General features: G+C 38.0%; 1 pseudogene; it reads right to left on the bottom strand.

The window, feature by feature from the left end:
* Positions 1 to 473: 473 nt before the first annotated feature.
* On the bottom strand, positions 474 to 1882 carry LOC118984139 (histone-binding protein RBBP4-like; annotated as a pseudogene).
* Positions 1883 to 12740: the final 10858 nt, after the last annotated feature.

Genomic DNA, 12740 nt, shown 5'->3' with positions numbered 1-12740 from the left:
ACTTTTTATACATATGAATAAACTTTATACTAAGTAAAAAAAAAATTTTTTTAAATAAAAAAAAAAGAAACTGAGGGGAGAATGGCCTACAGGGGAAAATGTGCATCCTGGAAAGTGTGAAGATTTTAGAGTAGCAATTTATATGACTTGAGTCTCCCTTAAGTCCTGAATAAAAATGACATCTTGCAGTACTTGTACTTCATGGCTCAAACACCTATCTCAATTGGTTCTATTCCTCACTAAGTTCTTGACTTCAGTTAAATGAGTCTAAAAACTTGGGGATATAGCATTAGAAGAAAAATAAAATAACCACACACAATAGTCCCCTTTCAGTGGCTATGTTAGATCTTTGTTCCTTGAAAATTCCTGAAGAAAATTAAAATATAACTCTGTGACTTTGCTGGATCAAACCCCCCAGTCAATATTTAGAAAGCACCCTCAGTTTAGTCTAATAGTATTGTTGATGGTACCTATTACAGAGGGATAGCTGAACAAAGTCTGGATCTCAAAACTAGTGTTAAATCACTATCAAGGTTGAAAGAAAAAAAGGGGAGTCTAAAATCACGAGAAGTGCAGATGTATTTAAGATTCCTGTCCTTCCGATCCACACTTCCTTCAGGGTCTTCATCATTATAACAGTTCTCTGCTATTTTCCACACTTGTATGATACTGACTTCTGATACAGAACAGATCATCCTAGGTCCATTGGGATCCCAGGAGAAATGAAATTTACGGTGGTCACATCTTGGCAGTGTGACCACCGTAAATAAACAATTTCAGTGGCCCATCTTCTGCCTCTTCCAGTGATTGTTTCTCTCCAATTTTACTCAAATCCCAGACATTCAGTCTGTGATCAATACCACTGGAAGTCAAAATAGATCATTGTGAGTTGACCATTGAACCTGGAATATTTCATCCTTATGTGATTCAAAAGGATGCAATTTAAGTTTCAGATTTCTCAGATTCCACAACAGTCTTATCAGCTGATAAGTCTTATCAGCTTATCTTGCCACCCAGTGGCAAGAATGAACTCACTGTAAGTTTTGAAAGAAAGGCAGTTCACCGTAGCAGTGTAAGCATGAACTGAGTGGCTTGCTTTGGAAAGTGTTTGAACGACTATCCTGGATCATAAATGTCTAATCATCAGCAACTGACCCAAACAGAGACTCATGAAGCAGATGGCAGGAAACACCTTCTACTGCTGTGTGCCCTGTAAAGATGGTCTTCACATCCACAACTTTTCCTCCCTTTGGAAGAGCACTGATGTCCCGTAGGTAGATGGTATGGTCCTCTGAAGCACTAAGAAAGTGGCCACTGAGATTTGGGGTTCAAGAAAGCCCATAGCTTTCCTTCTGATATGCATGGAGACACAAGTCTGGGCCACACTCTCCACAAGGATCTGGTTTAGCAGGATGTTTTATGTAGTCAAAAACAAGAACATCACTGGATGGAGTCTTTGTTGCAATGATGCAAAGGTTCTGAGGCATATAATGGTCCCTATTTACTTTTCCTTCATGGTTGATCTTGATTTCTATTTCAATTTTTCCAGTAGCAGAACCAAAACCTCCAAATTCTCCTTTCTCACTGTCATAGTGTGAAGCATCAAACTGAGCATCATCATCAAGGAGATACACAGTTGCTCTCACAACATGGGTTTGTTCATCTGACATGTGTGTCCCCAGGACAAGTTGATTCATGCTAAAATCTTTCCCTTCTGGTCTGGTTACATCTGGAAGCCCCTATGCAGGTAAGCTGGGCTACGTCAGAGTATGGGTGATCACCAAATCATAAAGAAAAGGGATATTTTTTTCCACATTTTATACTCTTCACTAATCACACATTCTTCTACTGTACCATCAAAGGTTGCTTCCTTGTCAGCCATGGCAAGCAGGCAAGTCAAGGGTATCCCAAGGTCTACCATTGTGGGAGGGGCAGGGAGTCTTTAGGCACTCATTCTCTCTGAACATGGCCTCCATTCTGTAAATGACTTCATTTAAGCTAATTCTGAGACTCATTGGGATGCTATATGATGTGTCATTTTAAGTTTCTAACAATTAGAAATGGGGGAGAATGATATGCAATCCCATATACTTTTAAACATAACTAAGTCCCAAAAAGGGAATTCAATTAATAACTTAATTTCTGTCTCCTTTATTCCCTTTAAAACATTTTTTTTCAAATTTGTGTGGTCTTGGGAGAAAGAAGATGATAATATTTATTCCCATGGCCATTAGAATACCACTGAAGCTCCTCATGCCTCCTCCTGTCCCTCTAACTGTCCAGAAAATGTAACTGCTTCCTACAAAGTCACTATGATCAATGAATAGAAAAGAACCATTGATGAAGGAAGCTGAAAAAAGACTTAAGAAAGTAGATGAACAAGATTGGTGTTTTCTTTTAAACCATCATTGTAAGATAACTTTTTCACAAGTGGTCTTTGAAAACCCAAAGAAAAAATGTTTGAATGGTAGACTTTGAGAGTTCTCTATCTAAACTCAAGACAGATTGTTCAAGGTTTGGTGTGTATTCTTATTTTACCAATACACTATATGCAAACAATTTCAGAAGTAAACTTCAAAACATTTTGCATTTTACTAATGAAATACTTGGAAAATATATAAATTTCATAATTACATTGAACTTAGAAAGATAGTTTAATATGGGTTTTAATTAGAAATATAAACTGCTTTGACATACAGAAGTATATAATACAGAACCACCAAGCATTGTCATAATTCAAACAGAAATATTTACAATTGAACAACTCTTGTGTTCAATTAGTCGTACACTGCACTGTCTTGGTCCTTTATGGTAAAATCCAGTGCTCACATGATGGGGTCTTATATGGTGCTAAAACTCTCTAGAAACTAAACAAACTGAATGTGCAGCCATGGATCATAGTTAGTTCTCCAGCGTATGGTCATCATGTTCACAAGTGAATCTCCCAGGTATAAGAGACTCCTAGATTTTAATAAACTTCTGAGTAATGAAAATGGACTCAACAGTAATATTAGAACTAAATTATATATGCTTTTTAAATATCCATCCATTTAAATAGCCATTAATGTAGATTATCATCATGTGAATTTTTAAAACATTATTTAAACAGAATCCTTATGAAATACCATAGACTAGGTGATTTGAACAACTGAAATTAATTTTTCTCATAGTTTGGAGGCTGGACATCCACTTAGGGTGCCAACATGGTCAGTTTCTGGTGACAGCTCTTTTCCTAGTTTACAAATTGACACCTGCTCACTGTGTTTTAATATGATAAGGAGAGAGTGAAACAGAAAGCTTGCTGGTATCTCTTACAAGGGCACTAATCTCATCATAAGGGCCCACCCTTGTGACCTCATCTAAATTGTCTTCCAAAGACCATACTCCAAATACAATCACATTGAATATTAGAATTTCAACATATAAATTTGGATGAGGACACAATGTATTACATAGCAGAGACCTGAATAATGTCAATGAGTGACAATCAGGTGGAAGAAATATTCCAGGCAAAGGGCATAGTAAGTGCAAATGCTATGAAGCAAGAAAACGCTTGGAATGTTTGAGGAACAAGAAGGCCAGTGCAGGTTAAGCATCGGGAGGAAGTGAGAGAGTGGTGCAAATGAGTTTGGAGAGACAGACAGGAACCAGGGCATACAAGATAGTGCAAGAGCAAAGAGAAATTTAGAGATAAATCTGAATATAATGTAAAGATATTATATTAAGGGAATAATCCCATGCCTAAGGTGGAGGTTGCCACTTTCCATAACAGAGAAAATTCACTGAAGCCAATATGAGAAAAGTCAAGTAGTGGGTTCATATCAGGTATGTTTTGGAAATTTGTTAAAGGAGAGATGAGGTAGTTCTCTCCTGAGTAAAAGAAGAGGGGATGGAATTAGAAGTCTGAAGAAAGAGTGAGTGTGAGGTAATTACCACAGTGAATAAAAAGTTTATTTTATGATATAATAAAAGTAAGTTTCTCTTAGAGCTTAATTCCCACCTGTAATATTGTTTGTATGGATAATTATTTCAAATAATGCCATTTATAATAAAGTCCACATTTTTAGGAAGTGTAACCCTGGCATTATTTAAATAGGTAGTGTATTCCCTTCTTACAAAACTAATAGTAATACACTAATGAAATTTTGTTAACAAAGCCAACCAGGTCGCTCATTACCTCCTATTAAGAAAGATATTGTAACTAGGATGCTCTTTTTTATTAAGGAACTAAAACTAAAACCTATTTAACTATGTTTAGTTTCTATTTTGGATAAAGAAATTTTTGATTTTTCGAATGAGGCAATTTCTTCGCAGAAAATAAGTTGGCAGTAAAAGATCTCAAAAAGGTAAAAAACAACTTTTTACTATGTCCTCATATGGCAGAGAGAGAGAGAGAAAGCCATGTTATGTCTCTTGTCACTGTATTTTCTGGAAAACATATTTAACATGAATGCTAGGGAACAAAATACCCTGGACTGGTTTCTCTAAAAAATTTAATAAAAGATTCAGATATACATGTGAAGAACTCAACTTATGTTTAGGCAGTTGTTATTTTCACTATAATAATAATAATACTTTATCAATAAACACAAAACAAAATAAATTGAATATAGAATATTTCATAAATAAATGTAAATGTTCTATGAATATTATGTTATAGTTTCATCTATTTATTTTTTTGTTTTTTAATATATTTTATTGATTATGCCATTACAGTTCTCCTATTTCCCCCTTCATTCCCCTCCACTCTGTACACCCCCTCCCCCACCATTTTCTACCCTTTAGTTTATGCCCATGTGTCACAAGTTCTTTAGATTCTGTATTTCCCATACTATTCTTACCCTCCCCCCTGTCTATTTTCTACCTACTGTCTATGCTACTTATTCTCTGTACCTTCTCCCCCCTTCTCCTCCTCCCACTCCCCTGTTGCTAACCCTCCATGTGATCTCCATTTCTATGGTTCCACTCCTGATCTAGCTTTCCTCTTAGATTGCTTTTGTTTTAGGTGTGGTTGTTAATAACTATGAGTTTGCTGTCCTTTCACTGTTCATATTTTTTATCTTCTTTTTCTTAGATAAGTCCCTTTAACATTTCATATAGTAAGGGCTTGGTGATAATGAACTCCTTGAACTTGACCTTATCTGAGATTTAGAACCTGTTGTCTATAGCTCTAATTTATTTGAATCATTATATATGTGTGTGTGTGTGTGTGTGTGTGTGTGTGTGTGTGTGTTAGTGTCTTGTCCTCTTCCTACAATCACCTTAGAATTATCTGAACTGGAAAATGTCTAGTCAACTCTCTAGATTAGATGCACACTCAGAATGTGTAAAATCTAAGATAACCCACATATTCAATTATAACTCGAAAGCAGAAAGCTGTCGCTGCACTCAGGTTTCCTGGGTAGTGAACTCAGAGAAGGTTGAGCCTGAAGGAAACTTGCAAAGGAGTGCTCTAGAGAAGGAGGTTTGGCTGTTCTCAAAGAGAAGCTCTGAAGCTAGGTCAGGCATTAAGCACAGATTTCTCCCAGGAAAGGGACATAACTTGAGCAAGGCAGCAGCTGGAGGTGCTGCTGTGAGGGAATGGCACCCAGCCTTCTCAGCCAGCGCAGCGGCACTCCCAGCAGCTGGAGGAAAAGTCCTCCAGTCCTGAAAGGGGAGCAGAGGCAGCACATGGTCCACAGTAAGACCAGAGATGATCCTATTCCCATTTCAAAACTGAGACTCTATAGTTATAAATGACAGTTTCAATGATTGCCTTTGAAAACACACAAATTAGTTTTCCCTACTGCTACAATATGCTCAGTGGTAATGGATGTGAGCAGAGGATTTCTTCAGCCTGGATACGTACTGACCTCGAAGAGTCCAGAGAGGTTCTGAGAAGTTTAGTATTAAACTTCTACAATTACATAAAAGAACTTGGATGGACATGAACGGTGCCCCTTTATCTTTGAGGACAAGTATTTAAAGGTCACTGCAGAAACATGATGAATGGGGGGAGATATTTGCAAATGATACATCCAATAAAGTGTTAATATCCAACATATATAAGGAACTCATACACCTTAACAATAAGAAAAATGTAATTTAAAAATGAGTTAGAAACCTGAATAGGCATTACTCCAAAGGGGACATACAGATGGCCAATGGATATATAAAAAGATGCCAATATCACTAATTATCAGAGAAATGCAAATTAAAATCACAATGAAATATCACCTCACACTTGTCAGAATGGCTATTATTGATGAATCAACAAATAACAAGTGTTAGTGAGGATGTGAAGAAAGGGAACCTTCATGTACTGTTGAGACTGCAAACGGATGCAGCCTCTGTACAAAACAGTACAAAGATTCCTCAAAAAATTAAAAACAGACTTGTCATATGATCCAACAATTTCACTTCTGGGTATTAATCTGAAGGAAAGAAAAATACTAATTTGAAAGGATGTATGCAATGTTATATTCATTTTACCATTACTAGTAATAGCTGAGATATGAACACAATTTTGATGTCCACCAATAGATGAATGGATAGAGAAGTTGTTTCATATATAAATTATATATATATAATGATATACATATAACATATATATGATATATATATATTTAGCAATTAAAAAAGAATGAAATGTTACCATTTGTGAGAAAGAACATGGATGAACCTAAAGAGTATTATGCTAAGTGAAGTAAGTCAGGAAAAAACAAAAACCTTATGGTTTCACTAATATGCAGAATCTAAAATAAATAAATGAATGAATAAACAAAATCAACAAACCCATTGACACAGAGAACAAGCTGATGGTTGCAAAGAGAAAGAAGTTGGGGATGTGAGTGACAATGAATGAATGAACAAATAAATAAATGTTTACACAGGGCATTGACTATTAAGTTTGAGGGTGACCAGGCTGCCACACCTTCTGAGTGCAACAAAAGTCAATAACCTGGTGCTTCCCTTCCTCCCTGGAAGAGAACACTAAGAATTGCCAGGGTGGACTTCTAGCCATGATGGATGTGTAGGTAGACATGCTTCACCTCCTTGCACAACCACAGAGGGAATTAGAACTATATCTCCAAACAAAATAACAACCAGAACTGTCAGAAAAATTGAGCAGTATGGAAATCTGACAACCAAGGACTTAAGCCACATTTCATCCAGACAGGTGGGAGGGGCAAAGTTACAGAGACAGGCGAAAGGGCAAGGAGACATGGTGTGATACAGAGAGGTGGTGGCAGTGGCTGAACAGATGTTCCTACATTCATGGGTGGTAGATAAAAACCAGAAGGGGTACATTGGGAGCAGGCGATCCCAGCCCCAGGCCAGACTGCACAGCTCAGGGTTCCACCATAACTTCTAACTCTAAAAACCAGTGGGATTGGAGCAGCAGAAGAAACTGCCGGATTTTCAAGGGAGTCCATTTAAAGGGCGAACACGGACTTAGAACGTATGCAAACCCACCAACCCTAGGCTTCATCACTAGGACAATAGCTAGAAGGGCACACATATAAGAAGTAGGCGAAGTGACTGGAAATGGGGTGACTGCTGGGCAAACCTCCAGAAGCCAGGCAGCAGCATTGTCCTCTAAGTCCTCACACAGACACAAAGCAGTGAAGTGGGTTGCCCCACCCTGGTGATTACCTAAGGCTCCACCCCACACAATTTACAGGTGCTGTTTCTAAGACAGGGAATCAAAGAAGCTCTACCTAATATACAGAAACAAACACAGGGAGGCTGCTGAATTGAGGATACAAAGAAATATGGCCCAAATGCAAGAACAGAACAACACCCCAGAAACAGAACTAGGTAAAATGGGGATAAGCAATCTATCCCCCAGATGCAGAGTTCAAAATACGGGTGATCATGATGCTCAAAGAACTCATTTAGTACAGAAAAAAACACAAGGGCAGAAATGAAGGTTACACTAAGTGAATTAAAGAAAAAAATGATAGAAAACCAACCATGTAGAGGATGAAGCCAAAAATCAAATCAATGATTTGAAATACAAGGATCAAAAAAGCATTAAATCACAACAGGAAGAAAAAAAGAATTTAAAAAAAATGAGGATAGGTGTAGGAGCCTCTGGGACAACTTCTAATGTACCAGCATCTGAATCATAAGGATGCCAGAAGGAGGAGAACAAGAGCAAGAAACTGAAAACGTATTTGAAAAAAAATAATGAAAGAAAACTTTCCTAATTTAGTGAAGGGAATAGACACACAAGCCCAGGAAACACATAGAGCCCCAAATAAGCTGGATCCAAAGAGGACCACACCAAGACACATCATAAATTAAATGCCAAAGGCTAAAGATAAGGAGAGAATCTTAAAAGCAGCAGGAGAAAAGCAGAGTGTTACCCACCAAGAAGTTCCCATAAAACTATCAGCTGACTTCTTGTAAGAAACTTTGCAGGCAAGAATGAACTGTCAAGATGAATTTAAAGTGATGAAAAGCAAGTACTTACAACCTGGATTACTTCATCCAGCAAAGCTATCATTTAGAATGGAAGGGCAGATAAAGTGTAAAACTTTAGTTTACCTTACCACATAATGGAGTTCATCATCACCAAGTCAATATTACATGGAATGCTTAAGAGAATTACTTAAGAAAAGGAAGATCAAAACTATGAACCTTAAAAGGGCAACAAATTCATAACCATCAACAACTGAATCTAAAACACACAAAAGAGAACAAACAGAACAGGAACAGAATCATAGATATGGAAATCATTTGGAGGATTATCACCTGAAAGGTGGAAGGTGGAAATAGTGGGAAAGGTACAGGGACTAAGAAGCATAGTTGGTAGGTATAAAATAGAGGAATGTTAAGAGCAGTATGGAAATGGAGAAGCCAAAGAACTTACATGCATGATCCATGGACATGAACTAAGAGGATGGGTTGCTGGAGGGAAGGGGGGCACAGAGGGGCAAAAGGGGAAAATTTGGGACAACCATCATATCATAATTAATAAAATATAATAAAAATGAAAAATAAAACACATAGGTTCAAAAAATAAAAGAGAATTACCAAGGTAGCCCTTCTGTATTGAGGCTCTAGAGAATGTGGGCCCAATAGAAACAGTGATGGTGACAGCAATAATGCTGTCGCTATTACTGGTAGAGATAGCAAAACCACTTATCAAGTAATGCATACCCTCTGTATCAGACAATGAATTAGGGGCCCTAATTTAATTATAAAAATACAACAATTTTCAAGCCTCTTGCTGAAAAAGAGCATAGCCTAGATTTGGATACCCATCTAACTCCAAAATATTCTTTTTGCTGGAAATTAGGAGTAGGAATTGACAACTGGGTTGTTGCCTGTTGAGTTAAAGTAATCAGGCTGAGAAGTTCCTGGAGCAGCTGCCATTTGGAAACTTCATTGAGCAACTTCACATAAGGGGACAGATCCTGGGCTTTGAACCAAGATAACTGCCAGCTGGTCATAGCTAACATAGACAATTAGAGGGTTAAAAACAAATGTGTGGAGAGCTCCTTGGATGGAGCTTGAACACAGGCTAGCGCTTGGACGGAATTCAGTAAGTGGTGTAACATGGGGCACATGGCAGGGAAGCGAGAAAACCATCCTGAGTGGCAACAGAGGGACAAAAGTACTTTTACGGACTCTGCCTCAAGATCTGAACGTTATCATTTCAGACAAGAGACAGATACATTTTAAGTCAGAATGATGGGCAAAAGGTAAGGTTTTCATCCCAGAGAAGGAGGTTCGAATCATTCTGGTTACATTAGGAGGACCCTAGAAATTTGGGTTTAGTGAAAGGATAGAGAAAGTTTGAAAACCTTAAAGAAGTGAAGGCACCAATGGCCCACTTTGCATATTGATAATACTGCTCAGGGATAGGCCAAGTCAAATAATCCCTTTCAATAGCCACAGTTAGGAGATCACCCAGAAACACCTCATCAGTTTTAAGAAGCTCTGCCTCTCAAAGATGTACTGACATACAATGGACACAACTCTAGACGGAAAATGAAAAGACCTGGATCCCAGTCCTAGTGCCTAGACTCTCACTAGTAATGTGACCTTGGGCCACTAGCTTAATCATTTGATCCTATCTTTTTTTGTAAAAATGAAGAGAACTACACCTGCTTCCCTTTCTCACAAGTTATAAATGAGGATTTTGTTAAATAATGAATTCAAATATCTTGGGAAACTATAAATCCCTGTACCGGTATGTCATTCTAACAGTTATATTCCTAAAAACAATCTGTTTTCTTTGAATCTGTCACTTATAAGCCATACATGCAAGGACTGCCCATTGTCTAGAGAAGAAAAGCAGCTTGAACAGCCCAAATATTTCTTTGTTTGGCTCTGACTATTCGCTTCTGAATTCTCCACACTAGCAAACAAATCTTATATTGTTCTCACCTAATGCTTTTACTCAACCTGTACCCTGACTCCAGAAAAAGAAATTTAAGATGCAACTCAGGTTTGCCCGTCTTCTCAGATGAACCCAGTCCACAATGATCTCTCCACAGGTGAACTCCGACACCCCTTATGGTTGATATTATTAATTTAGTGATTAACAGTACTCTCGGTTTTTTGCCATTTTTCTAATGCTGTTTACACTTTTATCTCGTACACAATTAAAATATCCCTCTACTTATGTTTTATCTCTCCAAGTAGACTACCTTTTAAGGGGAGATAACAAGGACTAGATCTTCCACAAATTTGCATTTCTTCCATCACTGAGCAGTAAGGAGTTCTCTTAAGCAACTAAATCTATTTCACCGCTACTACTGTGATCACTACGTGGTTGTAAATCTGTCTTGAATTGTAAGGACTCCCAGCTTCACAGTCACCACCCACTGCAGCTGAACTTGGCCTCCCCAATGCAAAAAAAATAAAAATAAAAAATTACCTATAACATTTTGATGGGGTTATTTTAGGACCCACTTTTTCCAAGCAATTCAGAGACTTGCTCAATTGGCTTTCCCCCAAATAACAGGCAGATTACTGGAATATTTCTTGAAGGTGAAGAATTGCTTCACAGGATACTGATTATTTGAAATGTAAATATATACTCACTATGTATTAATTTCTGCACCTTATTAGTCTCTCAAACTGCCTTCAGAAAATAATAGTGACAGTGCAATCCAACCAGATTTTCTGATACTGCTTCAGAGACACCTTAGCATCTAGAAATAGAATATGATGCTGTCATCCACTTTGTAAATCTAAGTATTTTTCTATGACTCTTAAAAGGTAAGAATTAGACTGATAAATGAGGCTGGCTATATAGCTCATCATGTCATTGGAGGTGCTGATTCACCAGGTTAATTTCCTGAGTAAATAATATAACGGTGCTGGAAACCCTATGTGAGTTCTTTGAATTATTGAACAACAATAAACAAGCTCAAAGAAACTCCTCTGAACTTTCTTCCCAACTACACATACACACACACACACATTTGCCTGTATATTTTGCATATATGTGTACCTTTGCTCCTATGGGTGCACTTTGCAGTAAGGCAAAAATGGTTCCATGGGATAAATGAACTGTACCATTTAAAATCAGGTTGCATGTCACTTCACATAGTGATGCTAGATGATAACAGACTATTGTTCGTGCTAACTCTATCCAGAACTGTGAAATAGAAGAAAGCAGCTGCTCTTAACTCTGTTGAATGGGTTGAAATAAATTTTCTCCCTGAAATCTGGAGTATACCTACCAAGATACCTGGTCTGCGACCCTTTCCAAAATGTCCCTGTGTTTAAGTGCTTGTCAATTAAAGCATAAAACAAACATATAGCTAAGGTACATTCCCTCAGAAGCAGTATTTACATTTTGATAAATTCTCAAAGCCTGAAAAGATTCATGACACTTGGGAATGAATATGTAATAGTACAAATTTCACAGACAGGTGCTGAGGAGAAAATAAAGAAATATTTACATCTTCACATGTTGCCATTTTGCAGGCCATCTACTCACAGCGCCAGTCTGGTTCATAAGACTACCACTTAGTTGGAAATGTATGTGTAAGTTGTACCCTCCAATCTGTTTTTACTCCCACTTTCTTTCTTTCCTTCCTTCAATAAATATTCGTGGAGAATGCCAAGCATTTATTACCTATACCAGGCCCATGTAAATACGTCTTTTAGATGTGGGTTAAAGTGGTGTGTAAAAGAATAAGAAATAGAGTTGACTAACTTTAAGCCCTTTGAAAATAATGGCAGAAACAAAAACAGGTGTCCAAACCTCTTCTCTCTGAGAGTTTCCCGAATACCAGTGACCTAAAGCTGGAATCTCTGAGGTGTCTTTGAAGCCACTGCTGCTTGTTTTGCTCCTGGAGCTTTCTCCAGCTGCTGTCACATCTGTCTGAGATCACAGCTAGCTCGGCTGCTTTAATACCTTGGTATCTGTTATGTTAACACCTGCTGGAACCTGGCACCTCAACTCTTCCCTCAGCCCAGATCATCACCATTACCATCCAGGCTGACCTCGGGCCCAGCCAGCATCCCTAATGTGACTCCCATCAGAGGCGCACGTCAGGCAGCCGACAGTCACAAACTACTCCCCACAGCTGTGCGAAGAGGTGATGAGCTGCTCAGTCATATTTTATGAAAGCCTTCAATCTCTGATTCGATCTTTTCCAGGATCTGCTACACAAGCAGTTCTCTTCTCACATGGCAACTGGTGCTTACTAACTCAGTTCTCCCTTTTCACTTTGAGCATCTTGCTGCCTATCTATTAACACCGCCTAACAAAATCAGAGGTCAAAGTGAAA

Source organism: Sturnira hondurensis, unplaced genomic scaffold (assembly GCF_014824575.4).
Source record: "Sturnira hondurensis isolate 20B ecotype Veracruz unplaced genomic scaffold, ASM1482457v3 Scaffold0000566, whole genome shotgun sequence".
In the NCBI taxonomy this organism is placed as follows: domain Eukaryota; kingdom Metazoa; phylum Chordata; class Mammalia; order Chiroptera; family Phyllostomidae; genus Sturnira; species Sturnira hondurensis.
Note: the sequence above shows the minus strand (reverse complement) of the source record. Positions and strands in the feature narration are given on the sequence as shown.